At 39.9% G+C, this 13,966-nt stretch overlaps 1 protein-coding gene across 8 annotated transcripts in view; it reads right to left on the minus strand.

The window, feature by feature from the left end:
* Positions 1–13,966, minus strand: part of fbrsl1 (fibrosin-like 1) — a 228,393-nt gene that overhangs the window by 213,219 nt on the left and 1,208 nt on the right. The window lies entirely within an intron of this gene.

The following is a 13,966-nucleotide window of genomic DNA, read 5'->3' on the forward strand; positions in this document are numbered from 1 at the left end:
GGGTCGCGAGGGCAGCAGCTTCAGGAGGGACTCCTAGACTTCTCTCTCCCCAGCCACTTCATCTAGCTCATCCCGGGGGATCCCAAGGCGTTCCCAGGCCAGCTGAGAGACATAGTCTCTCCAGCGCGTCCTGGGTCATCCCCGGGGTCTCCTACCGGTGGGACATGCCTGGAACACCTCCCCAGGGAGGCGTCCAGGAGGCTGAGCCACCTCATCTGGCTCCTCTCAACGTGGAGGAGTAGCGACTCTACTCCGAGTCGCTCCCGGATGACCGAGCTTCTCACCCTATCTCTAAGGGAGAACCCGGACATCCTGCGGAGAAAACTCATTTCGGCCGCTTTTATCCGGGATCTCGATCTTTCGGTCACGACCCATAGCTCGTGACCATAGGTGAGGGTAGGAGCGTAAATCGACCGGTAAATCGAGAGCTTTGCCTTTTGTCTCAGCTCTCTCTTTACCACGACGGACCGGTACATAGTCCGCATTACTGCCGACGCTGCACCGATCTGCCTGTCGATCTCGCGCTCCATCCTCCCCTCACTCGTGAACAAGACCCCAAGATACTTAAACTCCTCCACTTGGGGCAGGATCTCATCCCCGATCCGGAGAGGGCATTCCACCCTTTTCCGATCGAGGACCATGGACTCGGATTTGGAGGTGCTGACCCTCATCCCGACCGCTTCACACTCGGCTGCGAACCGCTCCAATGAGAGCTGGAGATCACGGCCTGAAGAAGCCAACAGCACCACATCGTCTGCAAAAAGCAGAGACGCGATGCTGAGGTCCCCAAACCGAACCCCCTCGCCTCGGCTGCGCCTAGAAATTCTGTCCATAAAAATTATGAACAGAATCGGTGACAAAGGGCAGCCTTGGCGGAGTCCAACCCTCACTGGGAACGAATCCGACTTACTGCCGGAAATGCGGACCAAACTCTGACATCGGTGATACAGGGACCGAACCGCCCTTATCAGTTGGCTCGGCACCCCGTACTCCCGAAGCACCCTCCACAGAACCTCCCGAGGGACACGCTCGAACGCCTTCTCCAAATCCACAAAACACATGTGGACTGGTTGGGCGAATTCCCATGCACCCTCGAGGATCCTGCTGAGGGTGTAGAGCTGGTCCACTGTTCCACGGCCAGGACGAAAGCCACACTGCTCCTCCTGAATCCGAGGTTCGACCTCCCGACGGACCCTCCTCTCCAGCACCCCTGAATAGACCTTACCAGGGAGGCTGAGGAGTGTGATTCCCCTGTAATTGGAACACACCCTCCGGTCCCCCTTCTTAAAGAGGGGAACCACCACCCCAGTCTGCCAATCCAGAGGTACTGTCCCCGATGTCCACACAATGTTGTAGAGGCGTGTCAACCATGACAGCCCCACAACATCCAGAGCCCTTAAGAACTCCGGGCGGATCTCATCCACCCCCGGGGCCTTGCCACCGAGGAGTTTTTTAACTACCTCAGTGACTTCGACCCCAGAGATTGGAGAGTCCGCCTCGGAGTCCCCAGGCCCTGCTTCCACAATGGAAGGCGTGTAGGTGGAATTGAGGAGGTCTTCGAAGTATTCTCCCCACCGACTCACGACATCCCGAGTCGAGGTTAAAAATGTTAAAAACATTGTAGTATTTATCAGTATCAGTGTCATTGTCATTTCATCATGAGGACCACTACATTTGCTTCCTCCTAAAAAATGAGGGGCTGGTGTGCACCTAGTAAATAAATCTTAGTCTGGAGCCCTGCACTACATCAATCAGGTAGTAAAGGCAATAGTCAGAATGGTTGGTCAAATTTGTTTCATTTCTGTGCAATCTACCAAAACCACTTTTGCGGTCAAGTGGTTGATTGTGATTGACATATTTGGTAGACCTAAACTATAACACGTTTTAACCAACCTTCTGACAGATATAGTGGCTTAGGAAAGCTTTCAGAGGTATATGACCCTGAGTTACATTTATGGACGATAGAGCCAATAAAGGCAATGCCAAAGGCTATATAATGACTGTCAGCTACTAAAAAAGCTTGTTCTAACGGTCATAAAACATTTCATTTCATCAGTCAACACAAGAAAGGAAACTGACAGTTACAATACACGGCTGAGTCATGGTTATGTTCAAGCTTTTTTCACTTGACAGTTTTTCTTCTATTGTGAAAGTGCTTGTGCTTTTAACTGAATAGATGTCAAGAGACACAATTGCATTTAATAATTATCAAATATCATTTTTCAAGTAGTTTTGTTAAAAGAAAAACTATATCATTAAATGCCGCACATTTTTGACATTCTTATTACACAGAACGATTAATGTAGTTGATATTTGTTTACTTTACATTTGAAAGAAATGTGAAGTGATGCGTAGGCTAATGTGCTTGACCCATGAGGGACATTGCACAAATCACACGCAAACATAAAAACATGGTCACTGATTCAGTGTAGCCTGCCAGCATGTGGAGCCGTTTTACACCATTGCATTATTGTGCAAATTGCAACGCCAGTTCACAACACACACACACACACACTCACACACACTCACACACACACAACTTAGCAGAGTCTATGATGAGCCGGGAGAAGGGGGGAGTTCCAGGAGGGGAATTGTTTTATCAACTCCTGAAGCAAATGAATGAAAACAGGAGGATTTATGTACGGAGCACAAGCTTTCCTCTGCTGCCAGGAAGCAATTAACAAGCAAGCTGGGATACTATCCTCTTTGATTCACCATAACTAAAATGGTATTCCAGTTGCTGTCTATGTGCTCAAAAGATGTGCTCGACTCATAATGTGGTACTAGACAAAAGAGACCTGAGAAATATTACAGTGGTATTTTAAGTTCAAAACCCCCCAAAGTTGCACTGTATAATTTTGCATTTTATTAAATAGTGTGCCCCAAAGTTCAAATGCCATGTGATTTGAAGTCATGCCATGGGAATTGTGAGTGCACTGCAGTGATTCTGGATTGTGTGATTTGAAGGTTTTGAGTGGACATCACTAGCATCTTCAGTAACAGAGATGACAAAAAACCACCTTTATCAAATAAATTTTACTTTTTTTTTGGATCCTCTTGTAAAAAAACGGAAGAGTTTATCAATTTCCTCTCCAAGTGAAATCTCTTAATTATACCCTAATTTCTCGGAACACAACAAACACCTTACCTTTGAATAAAATAAGAAAAGATGAAAGTTATTAATGAACAGACCAAATGCATCTGAAATCCCATGGGTTGAGAGTCTATTACCGTATTTTCCGCAGTATAAGGCGCACCGGATCATAAGGCGCACCTTCGATGAATGGCCCATATTAAAACTTTGTCCATATACGTATAAAGCGCACCGGATTATAAGGAGCACCTTCAATGAATGGCCCATTTTAAAACTTTGTCCATATATAAGATATATACATCTGGCCCGCGGGCCGGACTTTGGACACGCCTGCTGTAGTGGCTCAATATTGGTCCATATATAAGGTGCACCTGATTATAAGGCGCACTTTCGGCTTTTGAGAAAATCCAAGGTTTTTAGGTGCGCCTTATAGTGCAGAAAATACGGTACATTAATCACCAGGCCATTCGCTCAGCGAAGCTAATAGATGTAAAAATATAGTAGCTTTATCAGAACTGGGCAAGGAGAAGGGTTAAGCGGCGTAAAAATGATGGAAAATATTTTCTCTTGACTGACCTAAGCAAGAGACACTGGCAGCTCAGCTGTTTATCTTTCTACAAAGTATTTATTGAGCTGATTGTCTAGTAATGGATGTTTCAGACAATTATGTCTCATATGATGCTGCTACTGTGGGGCTTGAAAACAAAGTAGCTATTACGGGATTTTGAATGTCCAAATGTAAATACTAAGGGACAATTAGACATCCAATGAATGTCCTCCACCTGAACCTCTATTGAATCTTCCTTTGGCTCCAGGCCCGGTGTTAGCAAGCCTTCACTATTCTGATGCCACATTGAGCAGTTCAACACAACAATGTACAAAATATTAGTGCTTTTATTAAGGTTTATGGCAAATGGCAGTGAAATATTCATTTTGCAAATTATGTTAACGTTGCAGAGTCCCGCCACGACTATAAGTAGGTTGTTCTTAAAATAAACAATAAATGCTCAACAAAGAATCAATTTCTTTCTTTATTACATTCCAACACCTAAAGCCAGAAAAGAAGAGTAAAGACTACATTTCCACCAAGTCATAGAATCAAATCTCTTTAAAGCAATCTTATTTGAGGGCTTTCCTTGTTATTAACTCACTCAATTCCATAAACTGTGATCTTGTAACATTAATGAAGACCTGCAACACAAGTCATACAAATACCGACAGTGCCTGCAGTATTAACTCACTCAATTCCGTAACCTGTGATCTTGTCAAATGAAGACCTGCAACACAAGTCATACCTACAGTGCATGTCGGTAATGCAGGGATTATATAGTAGGCCTTGGAATTGGGATTGATAACAGTATCTTGGCACAGAATACTGTTTGTTCTCTCATTCACTGGCTGTTTTCTTTATTGACTCAGCGACCGGCATTGTGTGTGTGCGTGCGTGCGTGCGTGCGTGTGTGTGTGTGTGTAATTTTGATCTCATTCCACAGCTTGGTTTAAATACTGCTGGTGCCGGGATGTGTGCCCTCATTTCAGACACACTGACAAAGTGGCCGCTCTGAAATAAGCTGTGGCCTGTTTGCAGGAGGGAAGCAGATGTAGTTTACTCTCTTTGATATATGCATGAGCAACCAGCAGATTAAAAACAGTCATTGCTGACTGGAGAGGATAAGCAATGCAGTGAGTAAAAGGATTGACATTCCCAAAGAATGCATGATTTTACATGGTAGATTTAACCATGGATGACAGAGCTTGTCATGTTTTTGCAGATTTTCTTGCAAAGGGTATCTGACATATATGTCGCATCACTATATACTGTATAGTCCATTGTATTTCTAGCACACACTCCTGGTGAGCACACAGATGCAACATTGACTTTTAAAGATGATTGAATGATTCATGATTCACTATTAGAGCTGGCAAGCGCTCAAGCCTGTCAAAAACATAACACCTAAAGCTGGAGTTCCCTGCAGCATTTCAGAAACATGCAATACTGAATATCATTTTAAAACACTTTAAACAATAATTAAGCTGCTACAAATGTGTATTGCCACTATTTTTATAATGATTAAAAATAATATAGACTTGTCAGTTTAGTGGATGTTTGCTTCATGTACCATGGCCTGAAGCATTGTTTATTCTGTAAGCACTTAATAACAAGGTGCTCCTCTTCCCACAACTGTACTACCCCTCTGGGTGCGGTGTAATAAGAAGATATTGGAAAATACGCCTTTAGCGGTTACACAGAGGTGTCAAATCATTAAGTTGCAACAACAGAATTTGCCTCCAACTTACAAGCACATTGGGAAAGGTAAAATGAAACATCTGACACCTCTATTGTCAGTCCATCTGTCTTCTGTTTCTGTATGATGTCAATGTGAATTGAGATGTGAATAATTCTTTATTGCATGACCCTGAAATTCCTTTTGACATTGTCTTAATAAAATAACTGGTCTAAAATCAATAAAGCGTTACCCAACTGCTAAAGTTTCAATAATAGGCAGTGGAGTAATAATTGACAGATAAAGAAATTTGAGTACTTTTTATTTGTATAAATTAAAACAAATATAAGGATAGCTATTAATTAGAATACACTTTATCAAACAAAAACACATTTTGAACCTTCTTTAAATAATTTAAATAAAAGAACTGAACCCAACACATTTGACATTTTTAAAAGGGTACTGAAAACTGTATATATTTATCCTTTAGGTATTGCAATGGACTGAATACAGCGCCACCAAATCTAAACTAGTTTGAAAAAATTAAAACTTCCAATCCAAAAAATCTCGAATTATGAGGTTATAGTGGTTGTAAGGCAGATAGCAGGATGTCAGACAAATGGAATTGATCTTATATTGCCTTAAAGTCCCCTTTCCCAACATCCATTTAGTTTTGATGAGTAAAGCTAGGAATGGTGACAAAGGACTTCAATTCAGCAAGAAAAGTGAATGTGGCAGCTTCTCCTTGAGTTGTCAAGCAAATGTCATTGAGACAGCAAATGGAAGTGGCAATGGCAAAGGAAGAAAATCTGCATTGCATAACTACCCTCTGTGCTCTATTATCTTGGCCACAGTGTATTATACAGCTGCCAAAGCTGTCACGCAAAACACTGAAGCAATAATCCTTACTTGGCTATGATGGCACATACACTCAGAAAGAGTGACAGACATCTCTTTAAATGTAATCACAACATCAATTAACTATGAGCTGTAATTAGCTACTGACTGACAAACTGGCATCGCTATGAAGAGATAAAGATTCAGATTCAGACAGCTTTATTGATCCCTATGTAGGCAATTTGTTCGCAGCTTCCGGGTCCAAATGCACATTCAGCTTCAACGAACACTTAACAAAACAACTCGTAAAAATGTGACAAGGAGTGAGGTAGATACAATAGGAGACGGGGAATTGTGTTTGAAAAAAACAACCCAGTGTTGGTGGCAAGTGGTAGAAGCAAAAGGCGACAACTGTTAACACTAATTGTTTTAACAAGGAAGATGCTCAACTAAACCATGACTAACCAGACAAGAGTCCTGACTGTGTGAGTCATGCTAATAACATTGGAATAATTGTTAAAACAAGTGATTATATCTAATAGAGGCTCATTTACAGCTTGTTACCAAATTGCAGGAAAAAAAAAAAACGTGGGCTAGATTTTGCTTTTCACACTGTGTGTCTAGTTTTATTATTCTACCCTTTAGAACACAGGTGTCAAACTCAAGGCCCGGGGGGCCAGATACAGCCCGCCAAATCATTTTATGCGAAGACAAATTGTGCATCAAATTTGTGTCATTACTAGAATTGCAAGTTGTCTTCACTTTTAATATCCTTTTTTTTTTTTATCTGACCAGTTTTTACTCGTCTGATTTGAAAACGAGCTATTTGTTTGTTTGTTTGTTTGTTTGTTTGTTTGTTTGTTTGTTTGTTTGTTTGTTTTGTAGCTTTTACTGTATATAATATGAGGTGCTCATACATTTATTTGGGTTGACAGTCATAACAGCCTTCCGAAAGAAGCTATGACTACAATGCGGCCAGCGAAAAAAAAAAGTTTGACACCCCTGCTTTAGAAGTACAGTAAATCTGATGCATAACGCATCTTTTGATACTATGATGATATTTTGGATCTATTATGACAGACAGAAAGGAAAATATATTGTTGCTCCTCTTGTGTTGGAAAAGTGGAAAAACATTCTTCATTGATAAAAGTGGCTAGTTTTCAAAACTCTCAAATTTAACACCCACTTCAAAAGCACACGCCACAATTAATCCAAACGACAGGTCTGCAACGCCCACGCTTGAAAGTACGCTAAATGTCAAAAAGGAACTTAAATAATGGTGATGGTTAAACATCTCTCTTGCTATGTCAATGAAAGCCTTTGCTGAATAGGAAACCAGTCATTCCTTCATGAACAACATACAGAGTGGCCTTTCACATGAAGAATTATTTTCTACTACAAATTCTCCACTCACTTATGTGCTCGGTCATCATAAATACTTTGACGAATATTAAGTCAGTACATCATAAAGCTGTAAATTACAACAGCTAAGCGACAAATAAAGTAAAATAAATAAAAAAAACATGCAATTAATCTACAGTTCTACAAATGAGCAGATGAAATGTCTATTGTCAAAATTCTTTAATAAGATTTATCAAGCAGTTTAAGAGTCATAAAGAGCAAAACAAGAGGGGCAAATCAGCAGTGAACAATTACCAGGCAACCCTCAAACAGCGCAGCGCCAAAGCTGGGCTCGGAGAGAGCATCTTAATCACAGCGTAATTACATCCTGCCATTCACCGCAATGAAAACACAAGCAGGAAGATGTAAGGCAACCCGGGAGGACAAGAAGGAAATGGATATAAATATACATGCTTGCAACAAGCTGCCCACATGCTTTTATGTACCACTTAATATGTGTCTGTTATGTTGTCGATTTTGTACTCTTTAGAAATTCCTCATATGCTAAGCTGGTTGAAAACAGATTCTTATTTGGAGGGCTTGTCGTCCCATGTAAATAAACCTCAAAATAGACAAATAGAATGGCTTAAAATAGAACTCTTAAATCGAATATATTTGTTCCACTGCCTCCTAAACAAACGCCACTACTTGGAAAAAAAAATGTGAGAACTACCTACAAATAGATATCATTAATAAATAAATCCATATTGTATCAAGAAAAACATTAAATAGATAAAAACAAAATGTGGGTTCTATTGTGTGATTAGATTTCCATATGACCAAGCAGTTTTTTTTAATTTACCTCTAAATGTTTTAATGGTTTTCTGTTCATGTGTTTATCTGTTTAGTCTGTTTATGTGTTAATTATTTGCTTCTGGATGTCATTAACTGTTGGGTTTGGAAATGGTTGGACATGTTTCCCTTTCTTGTGTGAAGCACACTGAGTTGCTTTGTGTATGAAATGAATGTATGAAATTGAAAATACACACACACACACACACACACGCACACACACACACACACACACACACACACACACACACACACACACACACACACAAATTAACATATTATGATGTTATCAGCATCTGGGCAATATCATCTTTTCATGTTGCCCATTTAATGTGCTTTCACCTTATGATTGATTTTAAATGTTTTGAAAGTTGTTTTTATGAAATACTTCAACATGTATTTACTGGTTAACTTTCAGAGACACTCCAGGCTCTGTATTTATTGAACTAAAAATATTGATTAATTAAACACATTAAAAAGGGGGGACTTTAGGTTTTTTCTTTTGCCCAGACATAACCAAATGAGTTTGAGGGTACTCTTACATACTGTAATGACTGATCACAGTTTTGGAAATAATTAATATAAACGAATGCAATTACACTACCTCTGAACTGCACACAGATGTAGTACAAGTGGTCATGCATGTGATTTAACTCCTGTTGAGCATCTGTAGTGCACTGGAATCTTTGTGGTGTGTATTTAGGCCACTGTTTAATGGCTAAGCGCTGTTACACAAAAAAATCCTGCGTATATGATGGCGCATTTATCAGCAAGATTGTCGGACAGCTGGGGGACATCCCACTAGCACTTTCTACTTTCTGACCCAGTGAAAAAGAGCATCTGTAGGGGAAGGGGGGGTGGGGGGGGGGGGGTCTTACCCATTTAATTAAAGCCCAGTTGTTTATCAGCGTTATCACCAATGGGAAAAGTGACAACATCAAACAAGACCGGTGGCACTAATGTGCTGCCTGATCATGAACATCAACAGTGACTCACGTAGCTTGGAGTGTAAGTACAGTACACCATTTATCTGCACTGTAGCGCATGGAAGATCATGGCATTCATAAAAAAACAAAAAAACATCCTATTTATCCATTCAAGCCTAAGGAAGCACGCATTACATCAAGTTGGTAAACTCATTGACTTGATTTATTTATTCAGCAAGCAGTCCAACCTCCTCTGTTACTAAACGTAGGTCAGATAACACAAGCACAAATGATGTGCGATGCAGTCTTGAGAAAATTACAAAGAGTAATGATGTATTGTATTGTCTGGGAACGTCTGGCAACTGTTTGCCTAGCGTTTGCGACCTTGAACAAACCCAGACGAGAATGCAACATTTGCAAACACTCGCAAGTGTTCGTCACTCAATGCAATAGGCTTTTAAATACAATAGATTTTTATAATATAAATAATATAAAATATAAGGAATTTTAATGCTGCTGTGGGCTTATGAGATTTTTGCCACCAATTAAATGAATGTCATGTACTACTGAAAATTATGTTATATGAAGAGTATAAATAAAAACAGATTGTTTCATAAATTATTAAATTGAATGTACCTCATTTCGTTTCTATTTATTCTGGGACTTTTTTACATGGCATGCCTATTCCCCCACCCAGCATTTGTCACAGTGCTTTGAATGAGTCCAATATACCTGTGGTCAAATTCATTATGTCCACCATATCATGACTACCAGTAATGTCTGGAATAAAATATTGAATAGTGGCAGTTCTAATTACATTCAAAGACAAACAATTATAACTGCAATGCTGCTAGCTTAAATTCGAGGACCAGATGGGAAACTATGGCTGCAGAAAGTGAAGCAGCAATTCTCAGCTTTCCTAACCATTACTGTCAAGATCCCTGTGGGCAGAAAACTTAATTTACCCATGATACTCTATAGAGCTGCATTGTGGCCAACAATAGATGATCTGTGTAAAACAGAACCTTAAGGAAAAAAGAGCAATCACACTTAACTACTCTTATCGGAAGTAATAAAAAGAAAGCTTTATAAAAGGGCAGGTTTTCAAGCAAAAAAAGAAATGACACTATAATAAAATGGTCTGCCTCACTCTCAGAAGTCTTACCTTGACACCACTACTCAAATGCAATTAAATAAACCTAAAACCTCATTAGATTTGGTTTAACAATTTATTCTGCAGAACAAAAAAAAAAAACACCACAAGATAATCTACACTATAAATTTATGTTGAAAGCAGATGGACAGCGGGATTTGGGATTAACGAGAAGGGATTAGTGACTCCAACATTACTCAGAGAGCAAACAGAGCAAATCAAAAATCTTTAATGCTGTGACATTATTTATCATCTACTCACTTGTTCAATATCAACAGCAAAGCAGCAGAAGCTTAGAGTAATTGTTTCAGAACACTGCTTTCAGGTGAAATTCATCTATCCATGGGAATTAACTGCTCAGCATTTGGAAAACTTCCTCAGCAAAGGTAATGGCACAATTATTTGAGTTTGTTTAGAGGCAACACAGATTGAAACATCACAGTCTCAAAGGGAGCTGATTCTTCAATTCAATTCAATGTCAAATCATGACAGTTGTTTTTGTGTCATCATTTTTTCCAGGTTCAGAGACGGGAAATTCACAAAAATATAAACATGGCCTTAATATCATATGTAGGCATAGCGGAAAATGGCTTTGTAGGCATGACGGAAAATGGCTTTCAGATGTAATGAATTGGGATACAGGATCAAGGCAGGCCATGCTCGAGTCTAAGCCAGTATCTCGGGAGCTGGAAACTATCAGTTTTTAAACACCAAAGAGTGCAATAAGAAATTACATTACTGAACGTTCGGTAACAACTGTGCCCGGGTCCCAGGCTAAAACAGAACAATGAGGTGATGATGGCCTTAAGAAGAACATGAAACAGGTTAAACTGAGGTGCTTTAAAAAGAAAATTAAAGGAAATATTTATGCCATGCCTCAATAAATGCTCCAGAATACTAATGGGACAGAAGTCTTACACTAACACAATCATGCTGGCCGTCAATCACATTGACTGGGTCAAAAGGAACCACACACTCTTACTACCGGCGAGGTGCAAGCTTTTTGGCGCATGATGCAATAGGTCAGCACTGCTCCATGCTAAAATGCTGCAAGTGGCAGCCTGATGAGCAATTAGCACCGGTGGCGTAGGTCACGCACTCATTTTAGGCATCTACTTTGAAGGTGAGCTCAACATACATTTAATGATCAACACATTTAAAGTGCATACGCTAACAATACTGATGTTTATAGCTGTAAACAAATAATGATTGCTGTTTATTAAAGCATAGATATTATAATAAGTTATTTCAGAGGAAATCCGGGAAAAGCAAAAATTACAGCTCCGAGTCCACTTACATCGTTTAATAAACCAGAGCTGTTCGTATGAAAATCAGAACAATTACCCACAAGTAGTCAGCCATATCTTGCTTCATTTACTTAGCCTTGAAATGAAAGCTTGTTTGGAGAGTGCACTGATTTCTGTTCTCATTCAATATGCATTAGGCAGTTCAGTGAGAATAAATTATCCCAACGTTATTTCCCAGGAATCTTGCAATAATAATAATGGTACAGCCAAAATAATACACAGTTTGATTTAAGACAAGCTGAACTAGAATGGCAAATGTGAATATAAAACTGCACCATGCTAGAGAATCCTAGAAATCAATCGCATGGAGCAGAGGAGAAGCCAGTAAAAAGCACTTAGCTGCTCTGACATCCTCAAAGTACACAGCAGCTGTGAGAAGCTGAAGAGGGCAGAAATAATCACAGATATGGCACACGAGGGAATCTTCACACATCTTCATAAACATGTCACAATGTAAGCACGGCTATGACATGCGTGACACTAAATAGTAAGCTCATCCTGCTTAATGGTAATCTCACGCTCAAATTTAATGAGGTGTAATATATTTGATCTAGAGTAGATGCTTTCTTCCAGGACTTCAAAAGTGCCTCAGTAGTTGTTGGTGGTTAGAATTCAAGCACTTTCACCTCACTTCCTTTATGCCACTCCAAGCATAGTGGAATGGTTCAGTTAAATGCAAAAACAATTCAATTACCCGTGACCTGAGCAGGTTAAACTTGTTAACAGATAACCAGCTGATGATCATCATCAGGTAAATTCTACTGATCTGTTTTTTTTTTCTGGTGGTGCACTCCTGAGCTTATTCTGCAGCAACCCTGCGATTAACCATATCAAACTAAGTGGGAGTAAAGAGACATGACTGATTAATTCTTTTGCTGAGCCTTCATGGGTGGCAGTTGCTGGAATTAGGTGCCTTGTGGTATCATCATTGGGCTTGTAAATTAGGTCATCATCTTAAAATATAGATCTCTAAGGACATGCTGTCTTTATTAAAGATCCCCCCCAAAAAAACTCTCAGCTCAAATGAGGCAACCTTTAATGCCATGGAAAATCAAAACAGGCACACTTCAGCCTTGTCGGGAAGACTGATATCCCACTGGGACTAAAGATTTATTTTTCATTTGCCACTTAATGAGATAATAAGAGAATGTCACAGGAGAATGTCTTTCAATCCTGAAAGCATTTTGCTAACATTTAGAAAGACGAAGAAGTAATGGCAGAAGCAGATATCAGTAACCTGCCAATCAACCTGTCACAACTAACTGTTGCAAAAGGGTGTTCATCACCAAGCAAAATGTCAGGAATGCATTTCCAGCTCTGAGTGAATGTGGATACAATACTATCCAAGCCATTTGAGAAGCGACACCACTTGTTTGTTTTCTTTAATGGCATGTGCGCTGCCAGTACAAAACGTCTCATTCAGAAGGCAGCAAACTTGTAAAATTCACTGGTGCAGTGGCAGCCAAACTCAACTACCATTCACACTGATACATAAAAACTGAACTGCAGGGTGCACTGAAAGTCACTTTATATAAAAGACATATTTAAAAACTAATGAATGGTAAGCACATCGTCATCGTAAATCAAAACATGTCTGTTGATAAAAATACACCATAAATGACTTTTTGAGAATATTGTACTTTGAACAAAACCAGAGACAACTGTGACATAAGGATGGATAGGGGGAAAGACAATTTTATCCAATATACTCCAATAAATTTTAAGTGGAATCTCTCTAGATCAGGGGTGTCCAAAGTCCAGCCCAGGGACCATTTGCCCATTTTTGTTGGACAGCTGTGTAGTCTCACAATAAAGTGTGTGGTGTGTGTGTGTGTGTGTATGTCTGTGTGTACAGACACACACACACACACAGAAGCTAAATAAAACTCTCCCAAGCACAAGAAAAACTTGAAAACTTCAAGAGCCTGAATTCGAACACCCAACCTCAGAATTGTGAGGAACATTGGTCACCATGCTACTCCACACAACTTTTGCACATTAACTTTAGGTATGACCCAAATGATTACCTTTGCATTGTCACTGATAGCAAGTGGGCTATAATGGGTTGATTTTAGAATGATTTTAGAATGTTACACAACATAAGATGAAGTGACTATCCTTTTCTTTGCATTTTCCTAAGGCTCTCTGTGGAAAAAGTTTGGCCTTCCGTGGTCTAGCAAGGTAATATACCTCAGTGGAGAGCCACTGTACCCCCAAAGGAGAAATGTACT

This window comes from Syngnathus scovelli, chromosome 3 (assembly GCF_024217435.2).
Source record: "Syngnathus scovelli strain Florida chromosome 3, RoL_Ssco_1.2, whole genome shotgun sequence".
In the NCBI taxonomy this organism is placed as follows: domain Eukaryota; kingdom Metazoa; phylum Chordata; class Actinopteri; order Syngnathiformes; family Syngnathidae; genus Syngnathus; species Syngnathus scovelli.